Source organism: Emydura macquarii, unplaced genomic scaffold (assembly GCF_026122565.2).
Source record: "Emydura macquarii macquarii isolate MOO-44397 ecotype Brisbane River unplaced genomic scaffold, CSIRO-AGI_Emac_v2 contig_1451, whole genome shotgun sequence".
NCBI lineage: Eukaryota > Metazoa > Chordata > Testudines > Chelidae > Emydura > Emydura macquarii.
The window spans coordinates 25,580,156-25,590,979 of record NW_027131588.1 but is presented as its reverse complement, the minus strand read 5'-3'; positions in this window follow the sequence as shown (position 1 = coordinate 25,590,979).

Below are 10,824 nucleotides of genomic sequence, written 5' to 3'. Positions count from 1 at the left end.
GTGGATACTGGCTGCTCAATATAGTGGCACCTTGGGACTGATGGTTTTTTTAACTTTCAGTGAGTACAGGGTTGACAAAACCAAATTGAGATGGCAATGAAAACGATGTTGCCTTCTGGCTGCAATAAATGATGTTGATAATAATAATGCTTCTCATTTGAACCGTGCGTTACATCTCCAAATTGCTGTACAATTATGCTGGTGAGTATTTACTTACCCACTGAAATCAGTGAGCCTACTTCAGTGTGTAAATGTTCACCAATGTGAGCAAGGTTTGCACAACTGGGTCCTAATTAATTAATCCTATTAAGGCTGATTATATTATAAGGTGATTTCATTTTTTAAAAAAGGTGACCATTTCTTTTAGATTCAAATATTCTATTAACAAGTGATATCCTGATGTATTAAATGTGCTACGTTCAAAGAAAAATTAAACCGTGTAGGAATACACTGAGCACTGATGTCAGTCCACCTTGTGATCTTTAAGTGTAATAAGCACAGATGTTTTGTATACCTCTCTATATCTGTTTCATAACTGGCTATTACAAGCGGTGTGTTTGTGCATTAGAAAGTATAAACATTACACGTGGGATTTTCCAAAGTGCTCTGCTTTGGCATAACTCTGCTCTGATTGAAATCACTGGAATGTAAACCCTAGGATTAGCAAGCTTGTGGGAACAGAACTTCTTAACTCCCTCTAGAAGAAGCGAGGGCATATTCTTACCTGCTTTCAGACTAATACATTGATTTCTGTCTCCCCCATTGGTAAATGGGGAAAACTGTGGGGCTTTGCTGGTTGGCAGGTATAATTTACATATATATCAGGCATTCCATGAAGTGTCCAGAGCCATACAATCCAAGTTTGCCCATGTTCCAGACTTACAAACTGTGATGCATTTTCTGTGTAATTTCAGGTATGTGAAAGCAGGGGCTAAGTGTGACAACGCATAGGGGTTAGCCAGTGGGGAAAGTGAGCCATTCTTATCTGAATCATAGAAATGTAGCCTGTAAGGGACTTCGAGAGGTCATCATATCCAGCCTCCTGCTCTGAGGCCGGACCAAGTGAACCTAAACCATCCCTGGCAAGTGTTTGTTCAACCTGTTTTTAAAAACCTCTCTTGGACGCCTGTTCTGGAACTTAACTAACCTTAGATTTAGAAAGATTTTCCTAATATCCAACATAAATCTCCCTTGCTGCAGATTAAGACCATTTCATCGTGTCTTACCTTCAGTGAACATGGCAAACAATTGATCGCAGTCCTCTTTATGCCAGCCTTCTACATATTTGAAGACTATCATCAGGTCCCCTCCCCTCCCTGAGTTCTTTTCTCAAGACTAGACATGCCCAGTTTTTCTAACCTTTCCTCATAAGTCAGATTTTCTCAATCTTTTATCATTTTTGTTGCTCTCCTCTGGAATCCAGTTTAGCCACATCTTTCCTATGTTTGGTGCTCAAAATTGGACTCAGCACTCCAGCGGAGGTCTCACCAATGCCGAGTAGAGCAGGATGATTATCTCCTGTGTCTTTACATACAACACTCCTGTGAATACATCCCAAAATTACATTAACTTTTTTCACAATTGCATCACATTGTTGTCTCAGATTCAATTTGTGATACACTGTAACTCTCAGATCCTTTTCAGCAATGCTGCTACCTAGCTAGTTATTCCCCATTTTATAGTTGTGCATTTGATTTTTCCTCTCTAAATGAAGTACTTTGCCTTGTCTTTATTGATTTGCATCTTGTTGATTTCAGACCAATGCCCCAATTTGTCAAGACCATTTTGAATTCTAATCCTGTCCTCCACAGTGCTTGCAACCCCTCCCAGCTTGGTGTCCCCTTCAAATTTTATAAACATGTTCTCCGTTCCATTATCCAAGTCATTAATGAAAATATTGAATAGTACCAGATCGATGATTGACCCTTGCAGGACTCCACTAGATACACCCTCCCACTTTGACAGTGACCCATTGATAACTATTCTTTGAGTTTGGTGTTTCAATCAGTAATGCACCACATTTCCTTACTTTATAAAAATGTCATGTCGGACTGTGTCAAAACCCGTACCACAATCAAGATATATCACTCACATCTATTGCTTCCCCTCCTATCCACTAGCCAGTAACTCTGTCAAAGAAGGAGATTCGGTTGGTTTGGCATGATTTGTTCTTGATAAATTGATGCTGGTTATTCCTTATAACTTTATAATCTGCTAGGTGTTTACAAATTGATTGTTTAATTATTTGTTCCAGTACCTTTCTAGGTATTGAAGTTTGGCTGACTGGTCTATAATTCCCTGGATCCTCTTTGTTCCCCTTTTTGATGATAGATGCTATGTTTTCCCTTTTCCAGTCCTCTGGGACCTCACCTGTCCTCATATAGGGACCAGATAGCCTTAGTATTTTTTAACCCCTAACTGTACCAAACATAACATAAGAGAACAAGGACTTTGAAAGAACAGTCTACAAGCCAGTCTGTTTTCCTAAAGCCCTACTGTGATGGTCTATACCCCTGTGTGCGCCCTTTTACAGTACTATGACAAATTTTGTACAAAGTATGCCTTGTGAGGTGTCATTAGAACACTCATAATTTGCTGATCATTATTGTCCTGGTAAAATATATGTGGCAATATTGTATGTAAAGTTATAAGATTCCTCTGTATGGTAATACTAAGACATGTTCTAAGTCTGGGGAGCAGCCACAAACCCATTCCTCAGAGACAAAAGGCACACTGATATCTCAGCCAGGTGTCAGTGAAATCAGAAAACCATCACCTGATTAAGTGGCCACTCTTTGTCAGGAAAGAGGGATTGGGCAAAAAGTCTACATCTTGACAAAGAAACAGGTTAGGGTTTCCATCCACACAGACTTTCTGTCTCCTGAACATCAGCTGGAGATGCTTCTTGAAGAAGAGAAAGAACTAGAAGAAGGAAGAGCAGATGCCATAAATTATATCTCCCTTTCTTGCTACTTACGGCATCCAAAAATCTGAAGAACAAAGGAAGCAACCAGGGGCAAGATCCTGACTGGAAGAAGTTCAGCTAGTAAGACTGCTGAAACATGGTGAGAGAGACCTTTGCTTTGAATTCACACTTAGGCAAGAGCTACATTTTACTTTTATTTTTCTTGTAACCAATTCTGATTTTTATACCCCATTACCTGTATTCACTTAAAATCTATCATTTGTAGTTAATAAAGTTGTTTTAACTAAGCCAGTGTGTTTGGGAAACTCTATTTGGAATAACAGGATTTGTGGATACCATTTTCTATTAATAAAATGATGGACTTTATATGAGCCTTTGATGTTGAGGAGAGAGCTGGGCACAGCAAGACATACATTTCTGGGGAAAGGCTGGGAATGGGAGGTTACTGGTGTTGCTCTTCAGTGTAGTTCCAGAGTGGCTGGCTATAGCACGCATGCACTATAACTGGGAGTAACTTACATGCTGGAGGCTGTGTCTGAGCAGACCAGGAGTGATGGCTTTCACAACAAAGCAGTGGGAAAGGCAGCCCTGGTTGGGGAATACTTGGCCATCAGTCCAGATTGTACCTGGGTATATCACAGTGTTCTAATTGGCAGGATATATGCACAGCATGTTATTTTAAATGAAGTTTACACTTTAAGCACTGGCATAGTGATTTTAAGTGAGTCTCAAGTGTGGTGGCTGGAAACAGCCAAAGTGAGGTTGCTGTTTGCTGTTTGCTTATGTCAGGTGAGGGAATCAGAAATAGTAAAGCATAAAAATGAGCACCAGCAAAATAGCTGCAAAGCGTCAGTTAGCTAGATTGGCGGCAGAAGAAAGCGAGAAAGAATATGAATACCAGAAATGGTCAGCGAAAATGAGCCTGAAAGAAGCAACTGCTGCACAGAAAGCTGAGAAAGCCGCATACAGAAGAGCCGAGGAAGTTGCCCATAGAAGAGCCATGGGGCTGAAAGAGAAGGAAGCCCAAGAAAAGGAAAAGGAGAGGAAATATAATGAGCCCCTGCTAGAAAAACATGGAAAGATCCCAGTGTCACCAACAGTGCCATCCATTCCAGGCCCCCTCAATTTGGATAAGTGGCCTGCATACACAGAGAGAGAGAGAGACTGCGTTGAGGAATACCACACCACTTTTGAAAAGCGATGTGACCTTCATAAGATTCCTGAGGACAAGAAAAGCCCCACACGGATTACAAAACAGTCTGTTAAAGCATTGACTGTATTTAGTGAAGGCCCACTCAGGAAGCAGTAATATAGTCTGAATTGAATCACGCTGTTTTACAAAGGTTTCAAATGACTCCTGAAGTGTATAGGTGGAAATCTTAGAAAGGGTGGTGGCATGAATCCAGTGAATCTGTTTGTAAGATATGTGACCTAATAAACTGGGCAAAAGGAAAAAGGGTTGAAGATGCTCATTGCTCATGAACACTTCTGAGCATAGGCACTGACAATGTAAAAAATAATCTGCATGCTAAATCTTTAAAAGCAGTAGTAGAGATGGCTCTGCTGAGCGACGCTTTTGTGCAAGCCCAGAGGTCCAATGAATACAAGCACCAGACGGCGGGGACAGCGGTTCATCAGGCCAGATTGTACACTGGGTATGTCACACACACTCTGCTGTGGTGATGCGTCCCACCAGACCTAATTTAGTCAGATCTCCCCAGTGGGGCGGGGTGTGTGGGGAGGTCGGTCTGTCAGGCTGTTCTCCTGACCAGATTCTCAACATCAATTCCCTCCCGCCTCAGCCAGTTACTTCGTCTCCTCAGCTCCTGGCTTTGACTGCCCTCCAGTCCAAGCCCGTTTGCTGGGACCCTGGGAGCTGAGCCCAGTGTCTCAGGGCCAGTGTCTCTCACATTGTCCTGCAAACGTCTTATCTACAGTCACTGGTTTGCCAACAGCCCCCATTAAAGTAAACCAACATATTCCTATAGGGACCATCCCAACAACCAGGTCAACCTACAGTATTCATAAACTGTTACAGTGCAGCGTCACAGAGGTGTACTGGGTGTGTGTGTGTGTCGTCGGCCAGGCACACGCACACGCGCACACGCACACGCACACACACCCCCTTCCCCCCGACACATTGCAGGCGGCCAGGGGGCCACTGGGCTTTGACAGCCCTGCATGGCTGCTGAGTGCTCCTGTTGCAGGGGGAGCAAGCATCCTCCTGGGCCCCCCACTCCGACACTGGGGCGCCATTTAGGTAGGGCTGGGGGAGGCGTTTGCCGCACCCAGAGTTTCCTAACAGCTGGGCATGTGGGCGCACCGCTGCTTGCTTGGCTCCCCCTTCCCTCCTGGGCCAGGACTCCGAGCAATGTGGCTGGTGGCTTCTCTCCCCCCCTCACGGGCCTCGTCCTCGTGTAGCCGATACGAACGCAGCGTGTGGCAGAGCCAAGGGCAGGGCTGGGCCGCGCTTCAGTATTGCCAGTCTTGAACCAAAGTCGCTCAGCTGGGGACGCAAAGCAGGTGCTCGGCAGGGGCTGGGCTTGGTCCGAAGGTGCTGCAGGCTGCGTCACGAGCTGCCCCTCGCCGTCACATGCTGTGTGTTACCTATTTGCAAACTAGGCGTGAGCCCGCCCACCGCTCAAGGCCCCTCCCCCAGCCCAAGGGGAGGAGCCACCGAACCTAGAGAGCATCTAATTTCTGGGGACAACAAATGTAAAAACAGGAAAGGGCATGAGGGTCAGAGGTATAAAAGAAGGGAACACCGAGCAGAGAACCCCAGACAGCGCCCACCGCTCCCTGAAGGTGTCCATGGAGCCGGTGGACGCCGCCCAGAAGAACTCTGCCTGGAGACGTGAACGGAGAAGGGAACAGAAATAGGCCCCACAGTCGCAGGACACTTCCCCAGCCAACCTCCCCTCCCTGGTATTGAAGATGGCGACTTTCGCCAGGGCCAGGAGGTCCCGGTTGATGAGTGGGGCCACGGACGGGGTGTGCATAAATGAACAAGTGTGGGGAAAAGTGCAGCCAGACCCTCAGCAGGAGGTTCTGGAGGAGCCGGAAGAGGGGCTGCAGCCTGGCGCACCCCCAGGTACGCGTGCGCCAGGGTCTCCCTCGTGCTGCAGAAGGGGCAGGTGTCGGGGCGGGGGGTGAACCGCGCCAAGAACACGCCCGTGCTCACGGCTCCGTGCAGGAGGTGCCAACTGATGTCCCCGGCGGGCCGTTGGGTCAAGGTGGAATACAGGCTGGCCCACCGGGGCTCCCCGCCCTCCAGAGGTGGCAGCAGGTCCCGCCATTTGGTGTTGGGGCGGGACGCGAGGGCGGGGAAGTGCAGGGTGTGGAGCACAAGCGTGTAAAGGTGGTCTCTCGGCGTGGTTCGGAAGGGGACCGGCTGCAAATCGTGCAGCCGGCTCGGTGCATGGGGGGCCGGGGGGGGGGGGGGGGGGGGGGGCAGGGAGGGGGGGCCGAGCGGGCTCGCGGGGCCGGGGCCCGATGGAGAGGGCCGGGGCTGAGGGGCAGGCGGGGCGCACCCTCTCTCAGGACCCGCTCAAGGTAGGCGTGAGCAGCGGGGGGCAAGGCTGCCCTCACCTCCTGGAGTACGCGCCGGGGGGTTCGAAGGGCGGAGAGCCCCATGCGCCAAGCCAGCGCAGGGGGTCCACCCAGTCCCCCCGGCGGTAGTCCAGGAGGTCTCCGAGCTTGGTGACTCCCGCCAAGACCAGCCTCCGTCGCACCGAGGGGGTCTCCGCCACCTGCACACCGAGTTGTGGGTTGTGTAGCAGGGGCTCCGCACAGAGCTCCTCCCCCTTGGGGACCAAAGGGGGCAGAGACCAGGCTCCAGGTCCGGAGGAGGGCCTGGTAGAAGACCTCTTTGTGTGTGTTAAACCGGCAGGCGCGCGCGCCTTGTGCGGCTCAGGCCGGGGCGAGGGCTGCTGCCCCAGGCACATTCGGGGGGTGATTATCTGCACAGACAGCCCAGCTCTGGATGCCAGGAAGACAGGAGGGTGCTGTGGGGACCGCAGCCGTGCAGGGGCCAGGCAGCCACCCCAACCACAGGGCTCTGGGACACAACCCATCAGACCTGCCCCCCCCCCCACACTCCCCCCCCGTCACGCCTGCTCCCAGCCGCACCTGCCACCCCTCCGCTGGGGGGAAAGTTGGGAAATGGGCCCATGGGGGATACTACCACAGACATTGACATTTTGTGTGTGTGTGTGTGTGTGTGTGTGTGTGTGTGTGTGTGTGTGTTTTGCAAATGCAAACATTGACCTCTCCCCGGCACCAGCGCCCCATGGTACACCACCATGTCCATCATACACGGCTATGGAACGCACAGTAGGTGCACATGCGGGGTTTTGGGGGGGGCCCCCTTGTATTGTGGGCTCAGCCTGACGCTGCCTCGGCTGGACAAGCAATTGAGGCACATCGCGCGCGCGCACACACACACACACACACACACACACAGAGGCGCTCTGCCCAATGGACTGGTTGTTTGGCTTGACTCTCGCCTCCCCCAGCGTTATCAGTTCAGATTGTGTAGCTCTGCCAATCACACCTAGCGGGTAGCGCGTCCTGGTGGCACCGCAGCATCCCGCTGCCGGTACAAGACGGGCCAAGCAAGCACCTGATGGGCACTAAGCGCATGTGACCTGCGCGCACCTGGCCAGCTCGGCCAGGCATCTAAAGCACACCGGCCAGGGTGCCATTGGGCCCACATGGTGGGCAGGGCAATGGGGGTGGGGGTGTGGAGCGGCCAGGGCACTGTGGGGCCCACGTGCCTGTGGGGGGGGGGGGGGGGGGCCGGGCCTGGGCATGGGGAGCAGCTGCCACGCTCGGCCAGACCCAGCTGGAGGGTCTGATGGAAGGCTGCTGCGTCGGGCTGCCCGGCCCGTGAGTGCACCGCCGGGGGTCGGTGCCAGCCGGCTGCCAGCGCCCCACCTTCCCCTGACCCTTCCACGTCCAGAGCAGCAGCCATGACCCAGGAGTGCAGCCACGAGCAGAGCACCGGCCGTGGCCCTTTAAAACCCCTCCAGAACGGCACCTCGGGCTCCCACGCCAGGCCAGGATGTGGCTGCAGCAGCTCTCAGCCACTCAGTCTGTCCCAGGCGCATGCCCCCCTCCGGTGGGGGAGAGGGGGCGTCTGCTCTGCATGCGCCAGTCAGGCTGTCCTGGGCCGGCAGCAGTGCCTGGGACCTTCAGCATCTTCCCCGTCCACCTGTCAGCAGCTGCCCCGCACATGGCAGCGAGTTGGGGCCCAGAAACCCAGATGTGCTGACCTTTCAGGTGCAATACAAGCACGGTATAGTACTGTATTTGCTTTTTTACACACACACACACACACACACACCCCGCCCCCCCCCCCTCCGGGTGCTACCTGAGTGCTTACGTCCAGTTTCACATTCATACTCTGGGGTGCCTGTCTTTGCGGTTCTAACATACCCCATGCTGACAGTTACCCCACACAGCTGAGGCAGGGGTTGGGTGACTCAGGCACAGATTTCCGGAGGGCCAGTCCTGCCAGCTGTGCCTGGAGATCTTCCAAAGTGCGCACCACGTGCGCTGCTGGACTCAGACCTGCTGGGTCCAGGCTAGGTCCAGGCTAATCATTTTTGAATTTTGATCATTCACCAGCTTGTCAGCACACAATGTTTTGTTCCCTTGTGTAAAGGTTGCTAATAAAGCAATACTGCATCACTAACCGTGGCGCACACTCACTCTCCTGGCTTGGTAGACACTGATCAGTACAGCAGCTAAGCAGCCGGAAGGGGTTTTTTTTTTCACCAAGGAAGACAGAAAAGGATTGCTGCGTTCACCACTAGATACAGCCAGATGTAAATATGGATCGCTCCTTAGTTGGTAGAAATTAGCTGAGGCTGCAGCAATTTATATCAGCTGAAAATCATGTCTGCACTGGCTTCGTTACGTCAGGAAGGTGAATAGAAAAGTCTCTGAATGACCCTGGTGTGTTCAGACCCATGACACACAGGCCGGTTAGCTGTGTATATTTTTGTGGACCCCTAGCACCGTATCATCTGAGCCCCTCACAGGCCTTCAGGTATTAGGTGATGTCCGCAGTCAGCTAGGGCAGGCCTGTGATTCCCACAGGGTAGTGAGGCAAAGCGTGGCTAAGGAATTTGCCCAAGGTCACAAAGGCAGGCTCTGGCAGAGCAGATCCTTGAACACCGGCCTCCCAAGGACTAGCCTAGTGACCTCCCCACTGCCTAATCCGTCCTCCTGCCAGTAGCCTCTCCTGTCTCCCAGAAACGGCTCTGCAGCGGTCCATTAACAAAGGAAACCACCATGTTGCCATTTTAACGTGTTTGGTTGCTCAGCACTGCTGAAAATTAGATCATTTACCTTGGTGCCTCATTACTGATTTAGTCACCTAACGTAAGCCCCTATTTTTGAAAACCCCTTTTAGCTGGGGAAACATAAAAGGTGTGATAAAAGCCCCGCAGCAGGGCCGCCGAAGGCCCGACTCAGCTGCCCCCCCAGCTCTGTGACTTGGTGCTGCAGGTTTTTTAATCACGGTGTAGCCAGGCCCCCAAAAATGCCAGCACTCACTGGTTCATGGTGCAAATGTCTCATCGCGCTGATTTTATTGGTGGAAGTGGACACACCCCACGGCTGCTGCTCATGTGGCTCCAGCAGAACTTTCCTTCAGCATGAAGGGAAAACATCCCTTGCCTTCCTTTCAGAAATTAAGCCCTTGGCACAGAGCCTACCGCAGGGTGAATGGCCCCTCCCAACCCCCCGACTGAGCGCTGATTGAAGGGCTGTACGGCTGCAGAAGGGGAGGTGTTTTGGCTGAAAATGACAACAAAATCTGTTTTCAGCACCTCCCTTCTGCACGGCCCACCTTCATACATTGGTACCATTCCTTGTCCCAGCCTCTTGCTGGAACATTTTGCATCTTAGCAATGACATAAAGCACATGCTCGTGCTTGCCTGCCTCATGGCCTCGGAAGATGGTCCTTCTGCATTGCCTTTCCATCACAAAGGGTGACCGATACCATAGCTGCAGGGCCTGGGGCCGTGCCTGCTGCTGGTTAGATCAGCAGAGCTCCCCTGAGGCTGATGGAGCTCTGCCGGTTTACACCCCCTGCGGCGCTGAAGGAGAGTGGTTAGCAGGACTATGTACAACGACGACACATGGTTACACTGTGCTCCTGGTGGCGTGGTGTGGTGCAGGGTGGTTGTTTTCGTTTTTAATGAATCTCTTGGCTGAAAGGATTGGAAAACACATCTCAAGTAACTCGGTCTATTGAGTTTAACAATCTCATGGCTTTTCTTTGAGCCCTCTCCAATTTTTCAATATCCTTCTTGGTTTTGTGGACACCAGAACTGGACACAATATTGCAGCGGCAACCGCACTGGTGCCAATGCAGCAGTACAATAACCTCTCTGCTCCTACTCGCGATTCCCTGGTCTATGCATCCAATAGTCAGATTAGCTCAGCGGGCCACACAGTTCCACTATTCAGCTGCTTATTCACCACAACCCCCCCCCCTCTTTTTCAGAGACATTGCTTCCTAGGAGAGAGTTCCCCCCCCCCCATATTAGTGCGGTCTGCGTTCTTTCTTCCTCCATGTACACCTTTACATTTAGCCAAATTAAAAACACCCATTATTTGCTTGTGCCCAGTTACCAAGCAAGCCAGATTTCTCTGGCTCAGTGCCCTTGTCGTTATCTACCACTGTGCCCCTCCATTTTTGTGTCAGCTGCAAACTTGATCAGTGAGTTTGTGTTTTAGTAAATAGCATCAGCCAAGACCTGAGCACTGGGACCCCATTAGAAACACACCTACTCAACGAAAGTACACCTACCCAAAGTGCTACAGCACTCTCACTGATTTCCCAGTTTCAATTACATTTTGAAACCTCTCTGTGTAACCAGCTTTC